At 39.2% G+C, this 25,287-nt stretch overlaps 1 long non-coding RNA gene across 1 annotated transcript in view; it reads left to right on the top strand.

Annotated features, from left to right (window-relative positions):
* The first annotated feature begins 20,116 nt into the window (after positions 1-20,116).
* Positions 20,117-25,287, top strand: part of LOC119770698 — a 32,980-nt gene continuing 27,809 nt past the window's right edge. The window contains exon 1 of the long non-coding RNA XR_005278950.1: positions 20,117-20,414. This is a non-coding gene — a long non-coding RNA (uncharacterized LOC119770698). The remainder of the gene's footprint in view (positions 20,415-25,287) is intronic.

Below are 25,287 nucleotides of genomic sequence, written 5' to 3'. Positions count from 1 at the left end.
TTAATTTTGAACCACAATTTTTAATTTTTGAATTTTGAATTTTTGAATTTTTAATTTTTGAACACTTTGAATTTTTGAATTTGAAATTTTGAATTTTTGACTTTTTGAATTTTTGAATTTGAATTTTGGGCCACAGACACGGACACAGGTTTAGGCCTTTAAATTTTGGTGAATTTTTGAATTTTGAATTTTGAATTTTTGAATTTTGATTTTGAATTTTAATTTTGAACCACGAATTTTGAGGCCACTGAATTTTAAATTTTTGAATTGCAGAATTTTTGAATTGAATTTGAGCCACGATTCCAATTTTTGAATTTTGTTTTGAATTTTGAACACAGAACACAGATTTGAACCTTTGAATTTTTTTGAATTTTTGAATTTTTAATTTTTAATTTTTGAATTTGTATTTTTAATTTTTGAATTTTCCCTGGGCACGATTTTGAATTTTTGAATTTTTAATTTTTGAATTTTGATTTTGAAGAATTTTTAATTTTTAATTTTGCACGAATTTTAATTTTTTTAGTGCAAATTTTTGAATTTTTGAATTTTGAGGCCACAATTTTGAAAATTTTGGGCCACCACGGAATTTTTAATTTTAATTTTAATTTTTAATTTTTAAATTTTTAAATTTTAAATTTTTAAATTTTTTTAGAACTAATTTGATTTTTGAATTTTAGAATTTTTAATTTTTGAATTTTGAATTTTGAATTTTGAATGTTTGAATTTTAAATTTTTAATTTTGAATTTTGAATTTTTTTGAATTTTTGAATTTTTGAATTTTTGAATTTTTGAATTTTTGAATTTTTGAATTTTTGAATTTTTGAATTTTTGAATTTTTGAATTTTTGAATTTTTGAATTTTTGAATTTTTGAATTTTTGAATTTTTGAATTTTTAAATTTTGAATTTTAAATTTTTGAATTTTTGAATTTTTGAATTTTTAAATTTTTGAATTTTTGAATTTTTGAATTTTTGAATTTTTGAATTTTTGAATTTTTGAATTTTTGAATTTTTGAATTTCTGAATTTTTGAATTTTTGAATTTTTGAATTTTTGAATTTTTGAATTTTTGAATTTTTGAATTTTTGAATTTTTAAATTTTTGAATTTTTGAATTTTTGAATTTTTGAATTTTTGAATTTTTTGAATTTTGAATTTTTGAATTTTTGAATTTTTGAATTTTTGAATTTTTGAATTTTTGAATTTTTGAATTTTTGAATTTTTGAATTTTTGAATTTTTGAATTTTTGAATTTTTGAATTTTTGAATTTTTGAATTTTTGAATTTTTGAATTTTTGAATTTTTGAATTTTTGAATTTTTGAATTTTTGAATTTTTGAATTTTTGAATTTTTGAATTTTTAAATTTTTAAATTTTTGAATTTTTGAATTTTTGAATTTTTGAATTTTTGAATTTTTGAATTTTTGAATTTTTGAATTTTTGAATTTTTGAATTTTTGAATTTTGAATTTTTTGAATTTTTGAATTTTTGAATTTTTGAATTTTTGAATTTTTGAATTTTTGAATTTTTGAATTTTTGAATTTTTGAATTTTTGAATTTTTGAATTTTTGAATTTTTAAATTTTTGAATTTTTGAATTTTTGAATTTTTGAATTTTTGAATTTTTGAATTTTTGAATTTTTGAATTTTTGAATTTTTGAATTTTTGAATTTTTGAATTTTTGAATTTTTGAATTTTTGAATTTTTGAATTTTTGAATTTTTGAATTTTTGAATTTTTGAATTTTAAATTTTTGAATTTTTGAATTTTTGAATTTTTGAATTTTTGAATTTTTGAATTTTTGAATTTTTGAATTTTTGAATTTTTGAATTTTTGAATTTTTGAATTTTTGAATTTTTGAATTTTTGAATTTTTGAATTTTTGAATTTTTGAATTTTTGAATTTATGAATTTATGAATTTATGAATTTTTGAATTTTTGAATTTTTGAATTTTTGAATTTTTGAATTTTTGAATTTTTGAATTTTTGAATTTTTGAATTTTTGAATTTTTGAATTTTTGAATTTTTGAATTTTTGAATTTTTGAATTTTTGAATTTTTGAATTTTTGAATTTTTAAATTTTTGAATTTTTGAATTTTTGAATTTTTGAATTTTTGAATTTTTGAATTTTTGAATTTTTGAATTTTTGAATTTTTGAATTTTTGAATTTTTGAATTTTTGAATTTTTGAATTTTTGAATTTTTGAATTTTTGAATTTTTGAATTTTTGATTTTTTGAATTTTTGAATTTTTGAATTTTTGAATTTTTGAATTTTTGAATTTTTGAATTTTTGAATTTTTGAATTTTTGAATTTTTAAATTTTTGAATTTTTGAATTTTTGAATTTTTGAATTTTTGAATTTTTGAATTTTTGAATTTTTGAATTTTTGAATTTTTGAATTTTTGAATTTTTGAATTTTTGAATTTTTAAATTTTTAAATTTTTAAATTTTTGAATTTTTGAATTTTTGAATTTTTGAATTTTTAAATTTTTTAATTTTTGAATTTTTGAATTTTTGAATTTTTGAATGTTTGAATTTTAAATTTTTGAATTTTTGAATTTTTGAATTTTTGAATTTTTGAATTTTTAAATTTTTGAATTTTTGAATTTTTGAATTTTTGAATTTTTGAATTTTTGAATTTTTGAATTTTTGAATTTTTTAATTTTTGAATTTTTGAATTTTTGAATTTTTGAATTTTTGAATTTTTGAATTTTTGAATTTTAAATTTTTGAATTTTTGAATTTTTGAATTTTTAAATTTTTGAATTTTTGAATTTTTGAATTTTTGAATTTTTGAATTTTTGAATTTTTGAATTTTTGAATTTTTGAATTTTTGAATTTTTGAATTTTTGAATTTTTGAATTTTTGAATTTTTTGAATTTTGAATTTTTGAATTTTTGAATTTTTGAATTTTTGAATTTTTGAATTTTTGAATTTTTGAATTTTGAATTTTTGAATTTTGAATTTTGAATTTTGAATTTTTGAATTTTTGAATTTTTGAATTTTTGAATTTTTGAATTTTTGAATTTTTGAATTTTTGAATTTTTGAATTTTTGAATTTTTGAATTTTTGAATTTTTGAATTTTTGAATTTTTGAATTTTTGAATTTTTGAATTTTGGAATTTTGAAATTTTTGAATTTTTGAATTTTTGATTTGTTTTGAATTTTTGAATTTTTGATTTTTTTTGAATTTTTGAATTTTTTTGAATTTTTTCGAATTTTTTTGAATTTTTGAATTTTTGAATCATACATCATACATATCATAAAGAGAGCAGACATATAAAAAGCATTCAAAACTTTGCCCCCCGGCTTGCCGGTACTTGTCGGGTATCAGAAAATGAGTACCCGACAGGTACCGACACATATTTTTCTTCTACAGATGAACTTGAGATCAAATTTGATACCTGCTTTGCTACGCGCGGTGGGAGACTCGGGGGCAAACTCGAGAGCAAATTTGGTGGGAATCAAATCGGGTAGCAAATAGTTAAACTTTCGACATTTTCGAAAAATGAAATTCTTTGAAATTTTCAATAGGATTAAAAGTTTAATAAACTTTTAGCATTTCTAGGCATGAATCAACACATAATTATTGATTTTGAAGGTAAACGAAGCAAAAAATGATAAAAACCCATATTTGCCCCCCGCGGTGGGCTTGTTTCGGTGTCAAATTTGCTACCCTAGCTGTGGGGATGACGGAGTTTTTTCAAGGTGGCAAATTTGATCTCGGTATTCATGAGCCGGGTGCAAATTTGATTTGCACCCCAGCGCTGGAGATGCCCTTAATACGGCATTTGACGTTTTGATCACAAGGTAAATAAGATCCATTTCTTTTTTCTAAAATGTTTTATTTATTTATTTTTTAAATCAAATTAACAACTTCAATACTTCTAACTAACGTGAAATTTTCCGAGGATTTCGAATATGACAAAATTGAGACTAAAAAGTGCCACTATGGAGGCCTACAGGGCAAAAACTAACGTTGTAAAATGTTTGTTATAGAAAAATCGAAAAACTATGAGAAAAACTGCGATTGGCCAAAAAGTTATTTCCGAAGGATTATAGTCCATGAAATTACCTATCTTTTGACCTATGGGAGTATGGGTGTTGGAGGCTGTTGGAAAAAATATTAGGGTTTAAAAAAATCAATTTTTACAGTAATTTGCAAAAGCTATGAGAAAAGTCAAGCCGGTCCTGGATGTCTATGGCCCATTTTGAAGTGCTTCAAAAGATCTTTCAAATGCATCTACGAGTTGGGTTTGATGAAGTTTTACGGAAATGCGAGCAATTTTAAGATTTTTTAGGTTTTGGACCTCAAACTTCGACCCGTTTTACCCCACTTCCCTTTGTCGTAGAGGGCTCATATTTGGCATGAGTTCATCTCATGTATAGACAAACAAACGCTGAAAGTTTCATCCAAATCGGAGCACCTCGATACGACCTCTAGAACAAACCGAGCAGAATTTACAAATACTGCCTCTTAACACAATTTAGTTTTATTGAAAAGAACCTGAGAAATGGTAAAATGTTATTGTTATTTCAATGTTATTTAAATTGTTTTTGTTATCAAGAAACTACGAAAGGTGTATCGTTGTTTGACCCATAGTCACCCCCACTGATGGATTATCGAAGCTTCGGATAATCGAGTCTGGGCTGTATTCTTGACTGGGTTCATGTGAGCAGGCTAGTATGGAGATCGGAAGGAATGGGGTCAAGAAACAGCTTTACGAACAGCAGAGCAAAGAAGAGGGAGCGTTTTCTTAGGGCTTATCTTCACCCTCTCTGGCTGGCTTCCGCTGCCACTGCTGCCCTTTGAAATTTTTCTTGACCGATTCCTTCCGCTTACCCTATAACATATCTCGCTTACTTTTTCGAAAAATCCTACACAGAAAAAAAAACAATTCCCGTAATCGTGAATAAGGTTCACGAATGTGAGAACCACGAAGGAATTTATTCATGAGTATTATGCATTTCTGGAGTTTTTTTTGAAAAGGTCCTATAAACCAAATTTTAAATTTTTGCTTTTTGGGTGTTTTTAGAACCGCCTTGAGTCAGGGGTATTCAAAAACACCTTAAAAGCAAAAAATGAAAATTTGGTTTATAGGACCATTCCAAAAAAAAAAAAAAAAAAACTCCAGATTTGCACTATAAACGTGAATATATTCCTTTGTGGTTCTCGCATTTGTGAATTTAATTCACGTTTTTGAGAATTGATTTTTTTTCGTGTATTAGGAAACCCATGGAGTTATCTACGTGCGCATGTATTGCGTGTACGTACACGAAAAAAAGGTGCAGGTGGTTATGTTACACATGACCAGTATGACAAAGAACTTTGCAAGATGATTGTTGAAATTTTCGATTAGAATGTCCGGTCCAAATTCCGAAACTGCCGAAATGTCAAATTTCATATCCAGTATCAAAAACCATAAAGTTTGATACCCATATTGCCCCAACTCTTACGGTTCGGCAAATGTCCCCCCATCGGAACATCCGCGGGGCCTCCGGCCACTCCGGATTGTGGCCACTACTGCCAAAATGTCAAATTTCATGTCCGGTATCAAAAACCATAAAGTTTGATACCCATATTTCCCCAACTCTTTCGGTCCGGCAAATGTCCCCTTATCGGAACATCCCCGGGGCCTCCGGCCACTCCAGGTGGTGGCCACTACTGCCAAAATGTCAAATTTCATGTCCAGTATCAAAAACCATAAAGTTTGATACCCATATTGCCCCAACTCTTACGGTTCGGCAAATGTCTCCCCATCGGAACATCCCCGGGGCCTCCGGCCACTCCGGATTGTGGTCACTACTGCCGAAACGTCAAATTTCATGTCCAGTATCAAAATCCCTAAAGTTTGATACCCATATTCCCCCAACTCTTATGGTTCCGCCAAATGTCCCCTTATCGGAAAATCCCCGGGGCCTCCGGCCACTTCAGGTGGTGGTGGCCACTACTGCCAAAATGTCAAATTTCATGTCCAGTATCAAAAACCATAAAGTTTGATACCCATATTGCCCCAACTCTTACGGTCCAGCAAGTGTCCCCCCATCGGAACATCCGCGGGGCCTCCAGCCGCTCCGGATTTTGGCCACTACTGCCGAAATGTCAAATTTCATATCAGTATCAAAAACCATAAAGTTTGATACCTATATTGCTAACTCTTACGGTTCCGCCAAATGTCCCTTATCGGAACATCCCCGGCCTCCGGCCACTCCAGGTGGTGGCCACTACTGCCAAAATGTCAAATTTCATGTCCAGTATCAAAATCCTAAAGTTTGATACCCATATTCCCCAACTCTTATGGTTCCGCCAAATGTCCCCTTATCGGAACATCCCGGGGCCTCGGCCACTCCATTGGTGGTGGCCACTACTGCCAAAATGTCAAATTTCATGTCCAGTATCAAAAACCATAAAGTTTGATACCCATATTGCCCCAACTCTTACGGTCCAGCAAGTGTCCCCCCATCGGAACATCCGCGGGGCCTCCGGCCGCTCCGGATTTTGGCCACTACTGCCGAAATGTCAAATTTCATATCCAGTATCAAAAACCATAAAGTTTGATACCTATATTGCCCCAACTCTTATGGTTCCGCCAAATGTCCCCTTATCGGAACATCCCCGGGGCCTCCGGCCACTCCAGGTGGTGGCCACTACTGCCAAAATGTCAAATTTCATGTCCAGTATCAAAATCCTAAAGTTTGATACCCATATTCCCCAACTCTTATGGTTCCGCAAATGTCCCCTTATCGGAACATCGGGGCCTCCGGCCACTCCAGGTGTGGTGGCCACTACTGCCAAAATGTCAAATTTCATGTCCAGTATCAAAAACCATAAAGTTTGATACCCATATTGCCCCAACTCTTACGGTCCAGCAAGTGTCCCCCCATCGGAACATCCGCGGGGCCTCCGGCCGCTCCGGATTTTGGCCACTACTGCCGAAATGTCAAATTTCATATCAGTATCAAAAACCATAAAGTTTGATACCTATATTGCCCCAACTCTTACGGTTCCGCCAAATGTCCCCTTATCGGAACATCCCGGGGCCTCCGGCCACTCCAGGTGGTGGCCACTACTGCCAAAATGTCAAATTTCATGTCCAGTATCAAAAACCATAAAGTTTGATACCCATATTGCCCCAACTCTTACGGTCCAGCAAGTGTCCCCCCATCGGAACATCCGCGGGGCCTCCGGCCGCTCCGGTTTGGCCACTACTGCCAAATGTCAAATTTCATGTCCAGTATCAAAAACCAAAGTTTGATACCCATATTGCCCCAACTCTTACGGTCAGCAAGTGTCCCCTTATCGGAACATCCGGGGCCTCCGGCCACTCAGGTGGTGGCCACTACTGCCGAAATGTCAAATTTCATATCCAGTATCAAAATCCCTAAAGTTTGATACCCATATTCCCCAACTCTTATGGTTCCGCCAAATGTCCCCTTATCGGAACATCCGCGGGGCCTCCGGCCACTCCAGGTGGTGGCCACTACTGCCAAAATGTCAAATTTCATGTCCAGTATCAAAATCCCTAAAGTTTGATACCCATATTGCCCCAACTCTTACGGTCCAGCAAATGTCCCCCCATCGGAACATCCGCGGGGCCTCCGGCCGCTCCGGATTGTGGCCACTACTGCCGAAATGTCAAATTTCATATCCAGTATCAAAAACCATAAAGTTTGATACCTATATTGCCCCAACTCTTACGGTTCCGCCAAATGTCCCCTTATCGGAACATCCCCGGGGCCTCCGGCCACTCCAGGTGGTGGTGGCCACTACTGCCAAAATGTCAAATTTCATGTCCAGTATCAAAAACCATAAAGTTTGATACCCATATTGCCCCAACTCTTACGGTCCAGCAAGTGTCCCCCCATCGGAACATCCGCGGGGCCTCCGGCCGCTCCGGATTTTGGCCACTACTGCCGAAATGTCAAATTTCATATCCAGTATCAAAAACCATAAAGTTTGATACCCATATTCCCCCAACTCTTATGGTTCCGCCAAATGTCCCCTTATCGGAACATCCCCGGGGCCTCCGGCCACTCCAGGTGGTGGTGGCCACTACTGCCAAAATGTCAAATTTCATGTCCAGTATCAAAAACCATAAAGTTTGATACCCATATTGCCCCAACTCTTACGGTCCAGCAAGTGTCCCCCCATCGGAACATCCGCGGGGCCTCCGGCCGCTCCGGATTTTGGCCACTACTGCCGAAATGTCAAATTTCATATCCAGTATCAAAAACCATAAAGTTTGATACCTATATTGCCCCAACTCTTACGGTTCCGCCAAATGTCCCCTTATCGGAACATCCCCGGGGCCTCCGGCCACTCAGGTGGTGGCCACTACTGCCAAAATGTCAAATTTCATGTCCAGTATCAAAAACCATAAAGTTTGATACCCATATTGCCCCAACTCTTACGGTCCAGCAAGTGTCCCCCCATCGGAACATCCGCGGGGCCTCCGGCCGCTCCGGATTTTGGCCACTACTGCCAAAATGTCAAATTTCATGTCCAGTATCAAAAACCATAAAGTTTGATACCCATATTGCCCCAACTCTTACGGTCCAGCAAGTGTCCCCTTATCGGAACATCCCCGGGGCCTCCGGCCACTCCAGGTGGTGGCCACTACTGCCGAAATGTCAAATTTCATATCCAGTATCAAAATCCCTAAAGTTTGATACCCATATTCCCCCAACTCTTATGGTTCCGCCAAATGTCCCCTTATCGGAACATCCGCGGGGCCTCCGGCCACTCCAGGTGGTGGCCACTACTGCCAAAATGTCAAATTTCATGTCCAGTATCAAAATCCCTAAAGTTTGATACCCATATTGCCCCAACTCTTACGGTTCGGCAAATGTCTCCCCATCGGAACATCCCCGGGGCCTCCGGCCACTCCAGGTGGTGGCCACTACTGCCAAAATGTCAAATTTCATGTCCAGTATCAAAATCCCTAAAGTTTGATACCCATATTCCCCCAACTCTTATGGTTCCGCCAAATGTCCCCTTATCGGAACATCCGCGGGGCCTCCGGCCACTCCAGGTGGTGGCCACTACTGCCAAAATGTCAAATTTCATGTCCAGTATCAAAATCCCTAAAGTTTGATACTCATATTGCCCCAACTCTTACGGTCCAGCAAATGTCCCCCCATCGGAACATCCGCGGGGCCTCCGGCCGCTCCGGATTGTGGCCACTACTGCCGAAATGTCAAATTTCATATCCAGTATCAAAAACCATAAAGTTTGATACCTATATTGCCCCAACTCTTACGGTTCCGCCAAATGTCCCCTTATCGGAACATCCCCGGGGCCTCCGGCCACTCCAGGTGGTGGCCACTACTGCCAAAATGTCAAATTTCATGTCCAGTATCAAAAACCATAAAGTTTGATACCCATATTGCCCCAACTCTTACGGTCCAGCAAGTGTCCCCCCATCGGAACATCCGCGGGGCCTCCGGCCGCTCCGGATTTTGGCCACTACTGCCAAAATGTCAAATTTCATGTCCAGTATCAAAAACCATAAAGTTTGATACCCATATTGCCCCAACTCTTACGGTCCAGCAAGTGTCCCCTTATCGGAACATCCCCGGGGCCTCCGCCACTCAGGTGGTGGCCACTACTGCCGAAATGTCAAATTTCATATCCAGTATCAAAATCCCTAAAGTTTGATACCCATATTCCCCCAACTCTTATGGTTCCGCCAAATGTCCCCTTATCGGAACATCCGCGGGGCCTCCGGCCACTCCAGGTGGTGGCCACTACTGCCAAAATGTCAAATTTCATGTCCAGTATCAAAATCCCTAAAGTTTGATACCCATATTGCCCCAACTCTTACGGTCCAGCAAATGTCCCCCCATCGGAACATCCGCGGGGCCTCCGGCCGCTCCGGATTGTGGCCACTACTGCCGAAATGTCAAATTTCATATCCAGTATCAAAAACCATAAAGTTTGATACCTATATTGCCCCAACTCTTACGGTTCCGCCAAATGTCCCCTTATCGGAACATCCCCGGGGCCTCCGGCCACTCCAGGTGGTGGCCACTACTGCCAAAATGTCAAATTTCATGTCCAGTATCAAAATCCCTAAAGTTTGATACCCATATTCCCCCAACTCTTATGGTTCCGCCAAATGTCCCCTTATCGGAACATCCCCGGGGCCTCCGGCCACTCCAGGTGGTGGTGGCCACTACTGCCAAAATGTCAAATTTCATGTCCAGTATCAAAAACCATAAAGTTTGATACCCATATTGCCCCAACTCTTACGGTCCAGCAAGTGTCCCCCCATCGGAACATCCGCGGGGCCTCCGGCCGCTCCGGATTTTGGCCACTACTGCCGAAATGTCAAATTTCATATCCAGTATCAAAAACCATAAAGTTTGATACCTATATTGCCCCAACTCTTACGGTTCCGCCAAATGTCCCCTTATCGGAACATCCCCGGGGCCTCCGGCCACTCCAGGTGGTGGCCACTACTGTCAAAATGTCAAATTTCATGTCCAGTATCAAAATCCCTAAAGTTTGATACCCATATTCCCCCAACTCTTATGGTTCCGCCAAATGTCCCCTTATCGGAACATCCGCGGGGCCTCCGGCCACTCCAGGTGGTGGCCACTACTGCCAAAATGTCAAATTTCATGTCCAGTATCAAAACCATAAAGTTTGATACCCATATTGCCACAACTCTTACGGTCCGGAAAATGTTCCCCCATCGGAACATCCGCGGGGCCTCCGGCCACTCCAGGTGGTGGCCAGTTCCAATGATCGACTCCCGCGACTGGCATGTCTTAGCTGGTCCTTGCCTCCAAGCCATCTGCTCCCGGACCTCCAGGCCGTCTGCTACCGGGCCACCAGGCCATCTGCTTCTGATGTGTTCTCGTCGACGTCCAGCAATAGAATGAATTTTCGGGACCGACCGAGCCGAGTTTTGTTGGCTCGTCGACGATCCGAAAATTATGAGGTCGAGTGGGGGAGATTTTAGATACATCAATCTCACGTCTCTCGATCGACTGATTGGGAAACGTTCGTTCATCCAACCAGCGTGCACCAAAAAGAGGGGAAATTTGCCGAGAGGGGAATTCGTCACGTAACGTTTTCGCTTCGCGAAAATTTTGGATTGACACCACGTATAGAAACCTTAGGACAAAGTTCTTTGTCAAAAATGTCTCAACCCACCCGTTGATTTCTTTGTAGCATACGGACATTTCTCCGTGAATCGGCTAAAACAATTTTGAAACTAATGTACAAGAGCTAATCGTTCTTAAACATAAAGGATAACTCTTTTTCCCTCCTTCGGAAGCAACCGTTTACAACCCGTTTGTGTGATCCGACATTCCTATCGGGAATCGTCTGCCGAGGTTAGTCGCTGCGCGGAGTGTGGGCTCACGTCCGATTGGTCCAACTGTCAGCCGAAGAAGGAGGAAGAGTCTGCCCGGAACTCTTGCCTGTGTGAGTGGCTCTCACCGATCAGGTTTGATCTGTCATTGCAGGGCTGGACAAAGGGGAACTCAGTGGAGTGCGCTCAATTACATCACAATAGGGTGATCTACACCACACATCTCTCCTCTTCTCCATTAAAAAAAAAACAGCTCTATTTTTCCTATAAAATGAGTTTGACAAGAATTAAGCAAGCTGTCTTTCGTCATTCAATTCAACAACATCTTTTAGTTCAACAACTGTTCACTTGCGTCTTTACTGAACAGCTCCGGCTAAATCCGTCACTAGCGTTTGGCTGGACTTGATCACAGAAATTATTTTTAATAGGACTGAAGATCTTCAAACAACGTCTTGTCGCACACCATGTGTTTTGTTGCATCAGGGTAGTGAAACTTCTCGATTTTTCCTCTTCCGTTATCTATAGAAATGACACGCGCTGTGTCACTATTATTGCTTTCAACAGCATCATCCACCCAACGATGGAAAGACTTTGTGGTTTTTTCCTGGTTCTTTCCGGTTCCGTTGCTCTGGCCGTCTCTTTTTCGACAATTGAAGAAAGACCAGAGTCGTCTATTAAACTCGGTTGTCTTTTTCCCTCCTCGTCAAGCAGGCGTTTTTTAACGTTCTCCAAAAGGGCTCGATCGGTAACGAATGCGTTGAACGATCCAGGATGCGCCAGCAGACGTTCTCCGTCAATTCTCCGTTCCATCTTAACGTCGGCCACACTTTACTCCCGTAGAACCTTCTAACTGGAGGAGGAGCGCATAAATGTTTCCCAAATATCTTTTACTATCCGCATCCGCTTGTCCTTTACGTGCTCCAGCTGGTCCTCTGCAATCCGGTCTATTAGTAGGTTCTTGCACCTACGGTTTCTGACGAGCCGTTCTACTAGAAACCGCAGTCTCGCGCACATCTCCATAATTTCCGTTCTCAGCGAATTCGGACATTCCCAGGGCAATCCAGCGGGCCCTTTTTCTCCATCAAGATGAGACTTTCAGTTGGAGATTTAGCACCATCGGACAGGCACCTCATACTCACACATCTTGAACAAGTTGAATGACATGTTCGTATGTTTCTGCTATCAAAAATAAATCGTAACTTTTCTATATATTCTATGTATTATTATCCGACGAGCTGCTCTCCTTTAACAGGAATTAATCAACTCAAAGCTTTTATATTCACCATTATGATCAATCGCGACCTTCCAGGCTATTTACCACGGCGGGTCCATTTGACCCACCGTGCCCAACGCGACTCTTTCCTTTTTTTGCAACTGATCGCGGCCTTCCAGGCTATTTACCACGGCGGGCCCATTAGACCCACGGTCCCCACCCGACTCCTTTCTTTTTTGCAACTGATCGCGGCCTTCCAGGCTATTTACCACGGCGGGTCCATTTGACCCACCGTGCCCAACGCGACTCTTTTCTTTTTTGTAACTGATCGCGGCTTTCCAGGCTATTTACCACGGCAGGTCCATTTGACCCACCGTGCCCAACGCGACTCTTTCCTTTTTGCAACTAATCGCGGCCTTCCAGGCTATTTACCACGGCGGGCCCATTTGACCCACCGTGCCCAACGTGACTCTTTTCTTTTTTGCAACTAATCGCGGCCTTCCAGGCTATTTACCACGGCGGGTCCATTTGACCCACCGTGCCCAACGCGACTCTTTTCTTTTTTGCAACTGATCGTGGCCTTCCAGGCTATTTACCACGGCGGGCCCATTTGACCCACCGTGCCCAACGCGACTCTTTTCTTTTTTGCAACTAATCGCGGCCTTCCAGGCTATTTACCACGGCGGGCCCATTTGACCCACCGTGCCCAACGCGACTCCTTTCTTTTTTGCAACTGATCGCGGCCTTCCAGGCTATTTACCACGGCGGGTCCATTTGACCCACCGTGCCCAACGCGACTCTTTTCTTTTTTGTAACTGATCGCAGCCTTCCAGGCTATTTACCACGGCGGGTCCATTTGACCCACCGTGCCCAACGCGACTCTTTCCTTTTTTTGCAACTGATCGCGGCCTTCCAGGCTATTTACCACGGCGGGCCCATTAGACCCACCGTGCCCAACGCGACTCCTTTCTTTTTTGCAACTGATCGCGGCCTTCCAGGCTATTTACCACGGCGGGTCCATTTGACCCACCGTGCCCAACGCGACTCTTTCCTTTTTTTGCAACTGATCGCGGCCTTCCAGGCTATTTACCACGGCGGGCCCATTAGACCCACCGTGCCCAACGCGACTCCTTTCTTTTTTGCAACTGATCGCGGCCTTCCAGGCTATTTACCACGGCAGGTCCATTTGACCCACCGTGCCCAACGCGACTCTTTCCTTTTTGCAACTAATCGCGGCCTTCCAGGCTATTTACCACGGCGGGCCCATTTGACCCACCGTGCCCAACGCGACTCTTTTCTTTTTTGCAACAAATCGCGGCCTTCCAGGCTATTTACCACGGCGGGTCCATTTGACCCACCGTGCCCAACGCGACTCTTTTCTTTTTTGCAACTGATCGCGGCCTTCCAGGCTATTTACCACGGCGGGCCCATTTGACCCACCGTGCCCAACGCGACTCTTTTCTTTTTTGCAACTAATCGCGGCCTTCCAGGCTATTTACCACGGCGGGCCCATTTGACCCACCGTGCCCAACGCGACTCTTTTCTTTTTTGCAACTAATCGCGGCCTTCCAGGCTATTTACCACGGCGGGCCCATTTGACCCACCGTGCCCAACGCGACTTTTTTTCTTTTTTGCAACTAATCGCGGCCTTCCAGGCTATTTACCACGGCGGGCCCATTTGACCCACCGTGCCCAACGCGACTCTTTTCTTTTTGCAACTAATCGCGGCCTTCCAGGCTATTTACCACGGCGGGCCCATTTGACCCACCGTGCCCAACGCGACTTTTTTCTTTTTTGCAACTAATCGCGGCCTTCCAGGCTATTTACCACGGCGGGCCCATTTGACCCACCGTGCCCAACGCGACTCTTTTCTTTTTGCAACTAATCGCGGCCTTCCAGGCTATTTACTACGGCGGGCCCATTTGACCCACCGTGCCCAACGCGACTTTTTTCTTTTTTGCAACTAATCGCGGCCTTCCAGGCTATTTACCACGGCGGGTCCATTTGACCCACCGTGCCCAACGCGACTCTTTTCTTTTTTTTGTAACTGATCGCGGCCTTCCAGGCTATTTACCACGGCGGGCCCTTTTGACCCACCGTGCCCCACGCGATTGTGTTGTCAAGGCTCGCAAACTCCACCGCACTTTGCAAACATTTTGACTGTCTGCCAAATCCACCTTCAAGCAACCACACACTCTCACTTGCTTCACACAAAAAAAACTCTCGCCACTCTCCGACAACTTCAACAGTTATCTCACTTTGCTTACCCATGAAAACCAAAATCGATGAAAATCCTCCTCAGCAGACGATTCCCCACAGGTTCTTGAAGTTGTAAATAAAATTACAACTCCGTCACGGTCGCCAATGTGTGATCCGACATTCCTATCGGGAATCGTCTGCCGAGGTTAGTCGCTGCGCGGAGTGTGGGCTCACGTCCGATTGGTCCAACTGTCAGCCGAAGAAGGAGGAAGAGTCTGCCCGGAACTCTTGCCTGTGTGAGTGGCTCTCACCGATCAGGTTTGATCTGTCATTGCAGGGCTGGACAAAGGGGAACTCAGTGGAGTGCGCTCAATTACATCACAATAGGGTGATCTACACCACACACCGTTGCGAAACAAACCACTTCATTCTGCACCCGATTCCCGTTCATTGAATTCGCTCAATCGACCATCATCGTAACCGCAGACGGAACTTGCCACACAATCGACCACGGGTTTGCAGAAGATAAAAAGCTTCCGCCTCTGCGGGGTGGTGGCACAGTCACAAAAGCTTCGTCGCATTCTCTTCTGCTTTTTTCTTGCGAGCTTTTGTTTGAAAGAACAAACGAAACGAAATGGAACCAGTATAGTTGCAACCTTCCGTGGGGGAAGGGGGGCTCTTCTGTCAGCATAATCACTCCACGGGCTAGCGAGCACATTCTGCATACATACATCACTTATGCTTTAAGAATGTGAAATTGTTTTTCCTGAAAGGAAAAGCGTCTACGGATTACACGAACAGACAAGTGGATATGAATTCTGTATTGTACCTTGTGGAAACTAAACTTTTTTTTTCAAATAGGTACAAACAAAAAAAAATAAATAAATTATCGAAAAAGTTAAGCTGTATAGAACTTGTTTTTTTCGTTTATAAAAAATTTTGAGACAAAAAAATAATAAACAAAAACGATATTTTTAACAATAAAAAATACTAATTGCAATTGTCTGTGACGAATGATATCGCCGGAAGGACAAACGCTGCGCGGGTGGCAGGGGCAGGACTAATACTCCTCCAAAGAGAATGATTGTGGCCTGGCCGGATGTCGAGCGTCCTCTCTTTCTCTTTTGATTTTTCCGTCTGCTGGTGTGGGAACGGGAGCGCAAAACAAATAAACAATCAACGAAGTCGTTAGCTCGGGTAAGATTTCGAAAGGTTGTAATCGCTATTGGGAAGCAAATATTTTCTATTGTTACTCATTTCATTCCATTTTATTTCATTTCACTTTTGTGTCTAGCATTATTTCGGATGGGATTAAGATTTAGAATAAATTGCAAGAAAGGTTCCTCAAAAAACTGCTACAATAAATAATATCTGAATTATCCCGCAAATTTTGTCATTAGCCAAAAAGCGTTAATTTTTTTTAAATTATGATGAGTATGACCCGTTGAAAGCTCACCCAACTTATGAATCACAGTGTTCTTGAAGCGCGCATGCAAGCAAAAATCTCTGAATGAAAAGCGTTTCCTGTCTGCGCTTTCCAGTCCCATTTCTTCCTCCCAGCTACCCCACCAGTCCAGCCACACGTTTGTGTTTGTGTATGGTAAGAGCGCGTGAGAGAGAAAGCTTCAACGGAGAAAGAGAGAAAGAGCTTTTGGTTTGCTTTGAAGGGGTAGTTTGTTTGCGTGTTTGTGTGTGGTTTTGGAAGATTGCGGTGAGAGTTTGCTGTTTCTCATTCTCAGAGCTTTCTCTCTCTCTAGTGGGTGGGATGTTTTTGAATGATAGAAAATTGCATCTCAAGGGGAATAGACGGACTAGACAGGTTTCTCAAAGGTTTTGCCTTCCTCACCTCACTGAGGCAAGGCTATAAAATCACTCAAAAATTGAACTTTTTAAATAAGCCTCCCAGATATACCTTTACGTATACATATCGACTCAGAATCAAATTCTGAGCAAATGTCTGTGCGTGTGGATGGACGTAGAATTTTTTTTCTCACTCACTTTTCTCGGAACTGGCTCGACCGATTTTGTCCGGATCTATGTTTTTGGATTTGCCTTCAGGTTCTTTAAGTCTTTTTTAAATTTCATCCGGCTTGGTGCAGTACTTTAAAAGATATGTTCGAAAAACTGTTTTGGTTGATACTAAAAAGGGTCATTATTTACATAATTTGAAAGCTCCGGCGGATAGCTGTCGGAACTTTACGCTCAGTGCACGCACACAAACACTGCAGTGCTTTCAAATGGTTCATTAAATTTATCATACCTAGATGGCAGCACTCAGATGTATAGTGTCTTTACTAAGTAAGCGTTAGCCAAAGCTTTCGTAGTGTGTGGTTGCAAGGCTTTTAGGAGGAAGGCAGCAACCACCTTCCGGTGGATTAAGTAACGTTTTTTTTTATTCAGCAGGTTTTTTTTTATTAGATTTTTATTGTCAGAATTGTCATATGGAGCAACATGGAAAAATGACTCACAAGTTAGAGAATACTGGTTTCTTAATGAATTAGGTGTTTATTTAGGTTTGAAACGTTATCTTATCAGATATCAAAAATGTTATTTAAGTATAAAGCTTTATAAAAAAAAGCATGAGATACCTAATACAACCTATTTTTTTTATTTTAGGTAATATTTAAATTTTCCTGATTATGCAAAGAAAAAATAAAATAAAATATGTTTTCCCCTAATTTGTTTGCTGTTTTTGCTGGCTAGGTTGGGATTTTTTTCTAATTTCAAGCACTGAGTTGCATTATTAAATTTACAATTTTGGTGAATTTTCTCTAAATATTTCATCGCACAAATTTAATGACAATTGCCGGGCTGACGTTTGGCGATGAAGTGTCAATCCTCGCCAAACTTTTTTTTTTACCGATATGGCATGAGAGACTTTACCGATGAAATGTTAAAAAAATCCACCAACATTGTAGGTTTCTGTTCTCAATTCTCATGTCTGTTTGAAATCTGAGATCCTAAATTTGAAAAATAATAATAATATTTGTTAGAGTCGTTTTTGCACAATTCAAATTTAATTTGCACAAATAGTCAAGATCAAAAATTTATTTCATTCAAAAAAACCTTGCTTCAAACTATTTTTAATATTTCATCAAATTAAGTGTTTTTTTTCAAATCAAGGTTAAAAATGATTTTATTAAATTTTTGTACTAGAAGAATTGTAGCCTCAAAAAGTCAGAAAAAAAAATATTTCTCGCCCTTGCGAAATTTTTAATTTTTAAGCGGACCGTTTTTTTGCCACACCAACCAATGAGCCCAATTGTACCAAAATCAAATTGAGTTAAAAACGCAGTTTTGTGCAGCTCTCAATGCCCTACCTTTACAGATTCTCAAAATTCAATTCTAAGATATTCTACAAAAACTGGGAAAACTTCAATCTGATCGTGCTATCTTGACGCACTCTGAACATTGTTGTAAGTGCGACAATTGACCAAAGGGAATTCAGTCAGTTCGCGTTTGACACACGTACATGCCCGACTACTGTAAACATTTTTTTGCAATTCCGTCGTGAAACTACTTACTTTTCCTGTCATTCTGGAACGACGAAATAGCCTACTTTTCTGTACCAAACATAACAGAATCGAATAGCAACACTTTTCAAAATAAATGCTGAAAAGTTCTACTTTTCAGTACTGAAATGGGTGCTGAAAAGTTGAACTTTTCAGCACTTGTTTCGAAAAGTAACTTTTTTAAACATTTTTTTGATTTAAACGATTTATTGACAAAATACATGAAGATTTGACCTAAAATTTCACTCAATGAGTGTTTTTTCGGAATTGCAAAAAATGTTGTATGGAACTCGTTGCAAAACTTGATTTTTTCAGCACTCTTCGTATTTATCCAACTCGGTAAACCTCGTTGGATAAATGTACGACTCGTTCTGAAAAAAATCCTCTTTTTGCAACTTGTTGCATAAACTACTATTATATTAACGTCATCAGGAGTTGGATTCTGGGGGGTGAGTTTGGGTCATACAATATGCCGAAATTTGTATGACCCAATGTCACCCCTGAAGACGTTTTACAGTGGACTCTCTCGTTGTCGATATTGAAGGGACCATCGAGAGCAAATTATAGAACGAAAAATCAAAGCAATCTATTTGAGGGGACTGAAAAATTTATTGACAGCTGGAGCAATATTGATATCGAGAAAATCGACAGACAGAGAGTCCACTGTATAAAACAAATTATAACTCGGGTTTCTGGCAACCAAATTCAACCAAAATTCGGGACAATGCTCAGAACGGTCAACAACACAAAACGTGTTTGTTATTGTATAATTTGCGTGCTCTAGTTTTTTGTTTATTCATGGTTAAACATACGTTTTTTCGGAATTCTGAGTACGAGCACTAGGTACAAAGGATGGCTTTGACACCAAATTTTCATATTTTCACCATTTCAGGCTGCAAATTATTGAAAAACGAGTCTTTTTCGCGTTGTATCGATTCGTGATCACGTAAAGGAGCTTTTACACTACGGCAAACAAACAAACAAACTCGCACTTTGTCGTGTTTGACAGTTTGCCAAACTTGCAAACTTGTTTACGGTAAACTGTCAAATGGGGCGAGTTTGTTTGTTTGTTTGTTTGACATGGTGTAATAGCTCCTTAAATCGAATAGGGGTCGGGACAACTGCTGAGTGAATTAGCAGAATTTGCAGAACAATAATTTGTTTGCCACCAGATTATTCGGAGTTTTTACCATTTCGTTTGAAATTTGTTTTTTTTTTGATAATAGAAAATAATAGAAATGGAGCCTAACATTTCAAAAGGGCACAAAACTTTTGTAAACAATATTGTATCCCTTTCATTCAAAAGACAGTTTGCATAAGTTTTGTGCCATAATGAAATGGAAAGCACGAAAAAATAACAATAAATTATATTTCTTCATGAAATATTGGTTTAATTTTTTTAAATCATTATCGATCATTAATTCAAATAATTTAATCAGTGATGTACATGTACGTAACTTTCGAACATAAAACATTTTCACACATTATGCCCCTTTTACATATTGGTCCCGAAAGAGAGAAAGCAATCAACAATCGCGTAAATTAGCGTTTTTTTTCTATTCAAAATTCCTACACAAACACCTTTCTCTCAATAGGAGAGTCGTAGAGAGCGCCACGATGACTGTCTAATTCGATCGAACCCTGTCGAACACACCACCATTCATCCGCTGTAGTCTCAACAGACAAACCCCGCTTGCGGGGGAGTCAAAAGCTCCTTTTCTCTCTTGCAGTTTTAACCTGCAAGTGTGTGTGTGTGCGTGCGTGAGCAATTGGGGAGCGGCCTCCCAAGGACTCTGAGCAGGGGCTTACGACGGCGAGCTCGTTGCGGGTGCAAAGAAAGAAACGGTTTTCTCGTCGCTTTCAGTCTGTCGTTGTGATTCCTGGCCCCAAGTTGGGTTTCCTGCGCGTTCCGCTCCGTACCGTGACGGTTTTTGGCCCAAGTGTCCGACCTTTTTTTTTTGTTGGTCTATGTAAACTTTAAGGATCAAGAAGAAGAACTTTGCGGAAGAACTGGGCAGTTCTGGGAAAAGATCTCGGAGTGTTTCGGGTTCGGGTGTAAACGGTGTCGCGAAGGACACGAAAAAGAAGAACCTCTGAAACTTTCAAGGATCGTGGGTTTTTCCTGCTCGGCGAAACGGACGGAAAGTGGTGTTCTCCACTTTGACGTGATTTGTTTAAGGTGAGGTTTCGTAAGCCAAGCACGGGACTTGTTAGAGCTGGTTGGATAATTGAGATTAAGAGACCTCTGGTGGTGGAGGGGGAGGACGGTGGTTGCTGTCTGCGCTCGGCTTACAAGCGGGGTAGCATACTTGCAGGCGAAATAAAATTGAATTTTGCCATTCTGGTGATGTATGATTGCAGACTTGCTGGCTGTGTGTCGTTTTTTCATCTTTTTGGGGGAAAACCCCAACGTGTGTGTGTGTGTGTGTGTGCGTGTTTGTATGTGCGAATGTAATTGGATTCCAGGAGTGTTCTGAGGTGAAGATCGGAAATCGAATTTAAGGAAGAGTTTGTGCGTTTGTGGGGTGTGTATGTGTGTGTTGAAGACGACAAGGTGACGATTTCGGTGGGGTCCTTCTTCTTTCCAAACACGACCAGAGGTGACAGCAATGGCTCCCCCAAGGGAACTCGCCTATGATTTGGGATACCGACCGGAAGGATGAATGGGTGGGTGGCGTTGGGTGGGATGTTGGGTCGTCCCAAGAGCGAAAAAGAGATGATTGTGTGTGTGGAGGAAAAAGAGCGAGAGCGAACGATTCAAGGGTGGTGAAAGGCTCGCCTTCGAATTTTCTCCAGACGAACGAGGAGGAGTGCTTTATGTTACACAATCATTTTTCCTCTGAATCAAACCCTGAGCCACTCTGTAGCTAAACTAAACCCAATCCTGGTTGTTACTCGTACCGGTTAAAACCACGAGAAATTAAATGTTTGGCCCACCACAAAAAAAAGCCTCGGTTTTGGCGTTTTTGCGGTTTACAGAACAGCCCAAGGTTGATGTATTTCAAACTCAAAATCCCAAGGATAAACCTGCAAGGACACCAGAGGCGACGCGCGGTGACCCCTCGTGAGGAGATTGATTGATGTTTTCCCACCGTCGAAAGCCTCCACCATTCAGGCCATCATTGATTGCCGTCGCCAGCAATCTAGCAGCAGCAGCAGCAGCGAATGTTTATCATGTCATCACGGGGCTATGTACTTGTGGGAGCGCGTACTCTCTACATATAGAGGGCTGCTTTTCCACCCCTGACGACATCGCGAAGTTTGACGCGGCTCGCGGTTCGCTGCTGATGCTTATTAGAGAGCCTATATGGAGAGGCGAAATGTCACTCTCAGGGTTCCAATCGAACTGTCAAATCGGGGTTCCAATCGAGCAACAAGATCATGCAAGAACAAGGTTGGAAACAATTTAAAATAATTTTGGCAGAAAAACGAGACTTATAACTATCACAAGTATTGTAAAACTGTAGTTGATAATAATCTGATAGTTTTTGTTATAATTGTGCTTGTTCGGTACAAGAAAAGTGCCAGCACCAAAGAAAAACTACAAGTTTTTCAACCTTAAATTTTAATGACTTTGGGTGTTTGAAATTTCTCCCACAACATTTCATTTCCCTATGTAGGTCCCTAATGCTTATGGCGTGATTTGGTACATGAACCAGTGCCAAATTTTTGTTGGGTTTTACCACCTTTGCGCGAGCAAGCTGACCTCATGCTATTTCTGGTCGTTTTTTTTTTGGGAAATTCGGGCCATTCGGCCACCGAACTGGTGTGTAATTCGCACGTGGGAGCAAGTCCGGAAAATCTATATTTTGAAGATGGATCTTTCGTTTGTAAAACATTTCGATTCTAATCCTAATTCAAGCAATTTGATGAAATAGGGGAAATATACCCATTTTAATCACCCTAAGCCGTTCTACCAATTCTAATCACTTTTGCCGTTTTCCACCTTTAATGAACATTTTCAAAGGTATCAACAATGGAGAGTTGCTTGCTCACTTTTATTTGAGCCATTTATTACTTTGGAACAGCCAAAATCACTTTATGAAAGCTGTAATTCATGATCAAAGTGCTGATAGGCTGATAATAGAAATAGGCTGAGAAAGGGTATAGTTCCCCTATGAGCCGTACTGTTAAACCGCTTTCGGTAGATCGTGATAGATTTTCATGAAATATTCGAACTGTCAAAAATCTACCATCTACCACATTGATCACACAAAAAACTGTGGTAGAGAAGTATTCATTGTGATCTACTGCGACCAATTTTTGACAGTTCGACGCCAATGAATTATTTCAAGAAATTCCACCGCCGTTAACCAAAATCAAACTAACAATCCAACTAGGTATTCTGTAATTTGCGTTTCTTTATGCAATTCCTAAGCTTCTCCACTGAAATATTGGTTTAAGTCAGGCCTGCCCAACGTCCGGCCCGCGGGCCGGATCCAGCCCGTGAGGCCATTTCATCCGGCCCGCGATGGCATTTTGAAAATAATTCTATGACTGGTCCTATTTATTTTATGTATTTTTGCTTTTTACATAAAATTTGGCTTATTCATCATTTTTTTTGTATTTTGGTTAATATTTTATTTCACATTTAAAAATTCATTATGTTTGAATTTATTTCTTATCATTTTGTTAAAATGTTAAAAAATGTGCAAAAAGACTGAAAGACACTTAATTAAAATTTCCTAAAGTTTTGGTTGTTTTTTTCATTCATTTTTTTTATTTTTCTTAAGCAAAAATAACGTTTTATTCACAACAACTTTTCAATGATAATGTTTTGCTGGAAAAAAGCTTTAAAAAATCAAATTAATCTTGTCGAAAATAAAGATCGCTAAAAAAATCAAAATACGTCATGAAATCCGATATTTTAAGAAAGACGAATAAAAACCTACCAGCAAAATATTTTTCTACACTGTTTTAAATTTCGTGTCATAAAAATCATTTTAAAATGTTTTGTAAAATATTTGAATAAAGATGCACAACAACGCAGCAATTGTTTTTTTTCGTAAAGAAGATTTGAATATTTTATCTTTTTTTTTGGCAAAAAATAAAAATATAAATAACATGCCATGGTCTCAACATTTGAATGAAAAAAGTATTTTAAAGTGCATTTTACACCTGCCCAGTTGTTTTGCAATCATTAGTTTTCAAAATATCCAAGTATTGAAGAGATTTTTATTTTCGCCGAAAAAAAAACTTACTGCGGTGAAGTACATTGGACTTCCACAAAAATTTAAAATATTGTTGATCAATCCCAAACATGCTAAATATGATTTTAAACGCTGGAAATTGTATTTCTAATTGTTTTCAGCTGGTTAGACTTCTATTCCCTTTGAAATTTTTAAGTTTTTTGAGAACAATTTTTTTTGCCCCCTGATTTTTCGAACCGATTTTGAAGGGGGGGAAGGGGGGCGACATAAACTTTTAAAAATATTTGCAACGGCCTTACTTGAAACAACCTAACAAAATAAACTTAATAAAAAAAAATGTTTACTTTTACCGACATTAGTTCCGGCCCGCCACTGCATCAGAAAAATCAGATCTGGCCCACAGGGTCAAAAGGTTGGGCACCCCTGGTTTAAGTTCAATTTGATGGAGGCACATGGTAATTAAACAGCTGATTTTCCACTTCGAAGGCAAACATAACTATAACATTAAAGGTTGTACTTATGCTGAAACCGTTTAATAAACTAAGAAAAATGTCAGTGATGACGTTAATTTTAGAGTCATACAAAAATTACATTTTTTCCAGAATGGTTATTTCGTCCTTCCAGATTTGTGACCTTTTTAATGTAATTTGTACCTATTTCTAAACCAAATATTCTCAAATAGATTAAATCTGTCATTAGGGGAGAGTGGGAAGTAGCGTGGTACACGGTTATATGAGAAATACAAAAGTGTTTAAGGCTCTAGAAGTCTAGAAGGTATCATTCCCGATCGGCCATTTGATGGCCATGTTTGTTTTAGAAAAAAACATTCAAATCTTGATTCGGAATATTTCAATCAAAAAAAGTTTTTTTTTGTTGTTTGTAGAAGCATTTTACATTTAGTGATTATTTTATTTTTTCATTTCAATTTACTATTTCTGTATCTCCATCGAAATGAGTACATTTTACTGGAGACGCGTGGTGGTGTTGAAAAATCCTGTTGATTCAAAATAGTTGCAGCTTTTATACCGAATTTCAAGCTCTCAAAACATTGTGTTAAAGCTGCTGCTGAAGCGATACAATTTATTACAAAAAAGGCTGCAGGTTTTAAATCCAAAAAATAAAGAACCATCATTGACAGTCATTGCCCTAAAAGTGAAAGACACCATCTACCACCTTAATTTCGAACGCAATCTAAAATTTGAGCTCATTTGGTTAAGGTTTATTGGTTCCACCGCTCCATTTTCCATAAAATGGAATTTTAATCAATTTACTACAAGGAATTTCTGGGAACCGGGTGATAATGAAAGGATTAGAATTTATTTATTTTCCAACTGGTAAGGTTTTTCTCATGATCATTATTTTATAACATGTGCTTGGGCGAGGCCACACAATGTCAATGAACTATTTTTGAAAAAAGTTTTCAATTGTGTTAAACTAAGTTGTTGCGTTGGAAATTCTTGTTTTGAATTCCTAGGTTGAGGTAAAATTGTTAAAAAGTCATATTTTTTCTTGAAATTCGTTAAAAATAGTTTGGTTCATAAAACCATCGATTCATATTGCATTTTGAACTGAATTTGAAGCACGAATCAAAAGTGATTCCGTATCATTCCGCACGCATTTTTACGAATTAAAATTTGTACTCTTCATTTTGCGGAAAAACTTCAAACCTATCAAAGTCGGCGTTTTTTGACGATTTTCACACAGACCTCATTTTTCAAAAAACGTATCTTCGGATCGGCTGAACCAATTTGAAGAAAGGTGCTTTGAATTTGAAGAAATTAAAAAAAAACACTGCTAAATACACATACAATTCAAATGAAAATATTGATTGCTGATTGGTGTTGCTTTTGCTCACAGCTGAAAATATGTTTCTATGCATTTTCAGAATCCACATATCCAAAC

The sequence above is a fragment of the Culex quinquefasciatus genome, chromosome 3, assembly GCF_015732765.1.
Source record: "Culex quinquefasciatus strain JHB chromosome 3, VPISU_Cqui_1.0_pri_paternal, whole genome shotgun sequence".
Classification (NCBI taxonomy): Eukaryota; Metazoa; Arthropoda; class Insecta; order Diptera; family Culicidae; genus Culex; species Culex quinquefasciatus.
The sequence above is the reverse complement of the archived record's forward strand: the minus strand, read 5'-3'. Positions and strand labels throughout refer to the sequence as shown.